Raw genomic sequence first — 6,578 nt, forward strand, 5'->3', positions numbered from 1 at the left:
GGTGGGGGGTGGGGGGAAAACAGCTTAAACCAGCCTAAACTGGTTGGCTGGTTTTAGCTGGTAGACCAGGCTGGTTTTAGAGGGGTTTTGGCCACTTTCAGACTGGTTTCAAGCCTGTTCTTAACTGGTCAGGCTGGGAAATGACCAGCTAAAACCAGCTCAACCAGCCTGGTTTAAGCTGGACATAGCTGGTTTTGGCTGGGCTCCCAGCCTGGCTAAGCTGGTCAAGCTGGTCATCTCCCAGCCTGACTAGCTAAGATCAGGCTGGAAACCAGTCTGAAAGGGGCCAAAACACCTCTAAAACCAGCCAACCAGCCTACACTGCAAAAAAAGCTTTTCTTACTTCGATTTTTTGTCTTGTTTCTAGTCCAAATATCTGAAAATTCCTAAATTATTGAATAATAGGAACCATTTTTTATTATTTTTGTCTCTTTTTCTTTTAATCAAACAATTATTTGTATTGGTCATGTAAGGGTCATATATTAACTGAACTTCTAATGTTGTGTGTGAGTGCTGTGCATACTAATTAGCATTTTTGCAGAAGTAGATAGATGCGGGTCCAAAATTAAATTCAGCTCTGCAGAAACTTCCTGTCTGAAGAGAGGTGTTAAAACTGAACACAGAACACAGAAAGATGTATGCTTTGTTGTTGGGCAGAGAATTCGTAGAAAAAGAGGAAGTATGTCGAAGGTGCGGCCAATGGAGGACTGAACAATGACTGACAAGTGACGTTACACCAAAACTCCACCTGTTAAGATCGGTGGTGTATATATGCTGAAGTCAGGAAATGTATGTTAGTTGCGAACCTCTTGAATGTAATTCTTGTATTGCATTGGGGTAATGTAACCCAGAGCTCTGTCATCGAATTATTCATTTGTATCCAATAAATTGTTACGACTTTTGACATTGAAGAAAAACCTCTCCTGACCTTTTCTCTTGAACACGCATGGAATTGGCTATATATTCCAACAAAATCAAGAAGAATTTTCTAGACAAACAAAACTTATTGCCTTCCCTAGTAGCAAAGAATTCTGGCCCAGATTTGGCAAAAAGCCGGCACTGGCATACAGCATGTGGGCCAAACATGGCCCGGGTTTGGCAGAGGTGGCACCGTTTTTAAGGCGGCACACAAGATTTGGGCCAGATGTAAAACGTAGTATTTGGCCCAGATTTAAAAATTTGATAAGTGGGCCATGTGAGTTTGGCCAGTCTTGACCCACATTTAAAATACACTAAAATCATTTTTGAGTAAAGAAAAAAATTCTACCAATCAGGTCACTTTGAGAAAAAGCGTGCCCATAGTGTGCATAAAGCGCATCACTCCATGGGTTTATCAATTTCATTGCAATCGTGACACACCAACCTATCAGGCCCAGTTATGAGTTATTAACTTGGCTGAGACTTGGCCCAGATATGGTCTGTGTTTGGCTCTTGTCTGGAAGCCAGATTTGGTCCAGTCATGTACCGTAATTCACTGCGGCATGTGGGCCAAGCAAAACCTGATTGTGTGGGCCAGAGCTGGGCCAGAGAAATTTTGCTATGTGGGTTGTTTTAAGAAATAATATGCCAATAATAAGTGAGTTTTTCCTTAAAACAAGCAAAATAATCTGCCAATGGGGTAAGCAAAATAATTTAACGTCAAAAGAAAAAACTAGATTATTTTGCTTACATCATTGGCAGATTATTTTGCTTGTTTTAAGGAAAAACTCACTTATTATTGGCATATTATTTCTCAAAACAAGACGATATGTTTTGTTTGTCTAGAAAATGCCTCTTGATATAAGAAATTTTAGATATTTAGACTAGAAACAAGACAAAAAGTCTAAGCAAGAAAAGCATTTTTGCAGTGTAGGCTGGTTTAAGCAGTTTTTTTCAGTAGGGGATGGTGCGCAACGTACCTGAAGAGCGGTGTGGGCGAGTTGTGCGTGACGTATCTGAAGAGCGGTGGGGGCGTGTGAGAAACACACAAGATAGCTAGTTGGCTTGGCATTACTGTATGATGTTAAACAGTATATTACTCTCATAATGCAGCATACATGTGTCAGATCATGCGTCATACATCTCATATGTCAGTTGTGCATAATGCATGTGATGACCACTGGAAAACAGTAAATGAAGTTTATCATTTAAACATGAATAATGTGTGTGTGAATGAGTGTGCACAATATATACACACACACAACACAAACACAGTCATATACACACACACACACACACAACACACAAACACACTTACAGAACACAAACAATGCACACAACACCAACACACTCATATACACACACAACACAAACACACTTACACAACACAAACTGCACACAACACTAACACACTGTCATATACACACACAACACAAACACACTTACACAACACAAACTGCACACAACACTAACACACTGTCATATACACACACAACACAAACACACTTACAGAACACAAACAATGCACACAACACTAACACAGTCATATACACACACAAACACACTTACAGAACACAAACAATGCACACAACACTAACACACTCGCATACATACACAACACTAACACATACACACAATGCACACAAAACTAACACACTGTCATATATACACACACAACACAAACACACTTACACAACACAAACTATACACACAACACTAACACAGTCATATATACACACACACACACACACACAACACAAACACACTTACAGAACACAAACACTGCACACAACACTAACACACTCATATACACACACACACACAACACAAACACACTTACAGAACACAAACTATACACACAACACTAACACACTCATATACACACACAACACAAACACACTTACACAACACAAACACTGCACACAACACTAACACACTCATATACACACATACACAACACAAACACACTTACAGAACACAAACAATGCACACAACACTAACACACTCATATACACACACACACACAACACAAACACACTTACAGAACACAAACTATACACACAACACTAACACACTCATATACACACACACACACAACACAAACACACTTACACAACACAAACACTGCACACAACACTAACACACTCATATACACACACACACAACACAAACACACTTACAGAACACAAACTATACACACAACACTAACACACTCATATACACACACACACACAACACAAACACACTTACACAACACAAACACTGCACACAACACTAACACACTCATATACACACACACACAACACAAACACACTTACAGAACACAAACTATACACACAACACTAACACAGTCATATACACACACACACACACACAACACAAACACACTTACAGAACACAAACAATGCACACAAAGCTAACACACTCGCATACATACACAACACAAACACATACACACAATGCACACAAAACTAACACACTGTCATATACACACACAACACAAACACACTTACACAACACAAACAATGCACACAACACTAACACACTGTCATATACACACACACACAACACTAACACACTTACACAACACAAACTATGCACACAACACTAACACACTCTCATATATACACACACACACAACACAAACACACTTACAGAACACAAACAATGCACACAACACTAACACACTCATATACACACACACAACACAAACACACTTACAGAACGCAAACAATGCACACAACACTAACACACTTACAGAACACAAACAATGCACATAACACTAACACAGTCATATACACACACACAACACAAACACACTTACACAACACACACACTGCACACAACACTAACACACTTGCATACATACACAACACTAACACATACACACACAACACAAAATTAACACACTGTCATATACACACACACAACACAAACACACTTACACAACACAAACAATGCACACAACACTAACACACTGTCATATACACACACAACACAAACACACTTACACAACACAAACAATGCACACAACACTAACACACTGTCATATACACACACAACACTTACACACTTACAGAACACAAACTATACACACAACACTAACACACTGTCATATACACACACAACACTAACACACTCTCATATATACACACACACACACACACACACACAAACACAACACAAACACACTTACAGAACACAAACAATGCACACAACACTAACACACTCATATACACACACACACAACACAAACACACTTACAGAACACAAACTATACACACAACACTAACACACTCATATACACACACACACACAACACAAACACACTTACACAACACAAACACTGCACACAACACTAACACACTCATATACACACACACACAACACAAACACACTTACAGAACACAAACTATACACACAACACTAACACAGTCATATACACACACACACACACACAACACAAACACACTTACAGAACACAAACAATGCACACAAAGCTAACACACTCGCATACATACACAACACAAACACATACACACAATGCACACAAAACTAACACACTGTCATATACACACACAACACAAACACACTTACACAACACAAACAATGCACACAACACTAACACACTGTCATATACACACACACACAACACTAACACACTTACACAACACAAACTATGCACACAACACTAACACACTCTCATATATACACACACACACAACACAAACACACTTACAGAACACAAACAATGCACACAACACTAACACACTCATATACACACACACAACACAAACACACTTACAGAACGCAAACAATGCACACAACACTAACACACTTACAGAACACAAACAATGCACATAACACTAACACAGTCATATACACACACACAACACAAACACACTTACACAACACAAACTATGCACACAACACTAACACACTCGCATACATACACAACACTAACATATACACACACAACACAAAACTAACACACTGTCATATACACACATACAACACAAACACACTTACACAACACAAACAATGCACACAACACTAACACACTTACAGAACACAAACAATGCACATAACACTAACACAGTCATATACACACACACAACACAAACACACTTACACAACACACACACTGCACACAACACTAACACACTTGCATACATACACAACACTAACACATACACACACAACACAAAATTAACACACTGTCATATACACACACACAACACAAACACACTTACACAACACAAACAATGCACACAACACTAACACACTGTCATATACACACACAACACTAACACACTTACAGAACACAAACTATACACACAACACTAACACACTGTCATATACACACACAACACTAACACACTCTCATATATACACACACACACACACACACACACACACAAACACAACACAAACACACTTACAGAACACAAACAATGCACACAACACTAACACACTGTCATATACACACACACAACACAAACTATGCACACAACACTAACACACTTGCATACATACACAACACAAACACACACACACACATTGCAAACAACACTACAAGAAAGATCTGTGAGGGGTTTACTCATCTATGCTGGCCAATAGAAACACAACCACACACTCTGCAGCTCACAGAATGGAAAACACACACATGGCAAGCAGTAAAAAATGACCCATTTCTGTGTGAAAACCACACATTTGGCAACCCTGCCTCAGAAAGAGGCCATCAGGCGTGATTGGCTGATCAGATGGACATCACAACGGGAGCATCCGGCCAATCAGAGCGCATCGTGACAGACTACAGTCGCTTTTTATAGCGTTTAACCTTAAAAACGGAGCTGATCTTGGTGTAGAGAGACAGAAGGACGCGCAGAGCAGAGTGGGATCAGAGAGTTTGGAGAAAAAAAACAAAAAACCAGCGAGACACTTGTTGTGTTTGAAATGCAGTCCAAGACATGATTCATAATCAGACTGTAAGAGCCTGCTGGCGAAGCGAGATCAGCGTGTTACATAACAGAGTCCTGTGGAGACCAGAGGATGCTCAAAACACTCCATACACACTTCCTCTCATATCATATTATGCATACGAACGGGATTTAACGGGAGAGTTCACACTGAAATTAAAGTTTGGTCTTCATTTACTCCTTGAGTTTATTTCTTCTCTTGAAAACACAGAAGAAGATATTTTGAAGAATGCCGAAAACCTGTAACCATTGACTCCCATTGAGTTTGTTTGTATGGAAGTCAATGGGTACACTGTATGTGTGTTTGTGTTTTGTGCATCGTAATGTGTAAGTGTGTTTGTGTTGTGTGTGTATATGAGAGTGTGCTAGTGTTTGCATTGTGTGTGTATGTGTTGTGTATGTATGTGTGTGTGTTAGTGTTGTGTGTTTGTGTTGTGTTTGTATTTGACTTTGTTGGTGTTGTGTGCATTGTTTGTGTTCTGTAAGTGTGTTTGTGTTGTCTGTGTATATGAGAGTGTGTTAGTGTTGTTTGCATTGTGTGTATGTATGTGTGTGTGTTAGTGTTGTGTGCATTGTTTGTGTTCTGTAAGTGTGTTTGTGTTGTGTGTGTATATGAGAGGGTCTTAGTGTTAATTGCATTGTGTGTATATGTATGTGTATGTGTGTTAGTGTTTTGTGCAT

This window comes from Danio rerio, chromosome 15 (genome assembly GCF_052040795.2).
Source record: "Danio rerio strain M-AB ecotype USA chromosome 15, GRCz13ab, whole genome shotgun sequence".
NCBI lineage: Eukaryota > Metazoa > Chordata > Actinopteri > Cypriniformes > Danionidae > Danio > Danio rerio.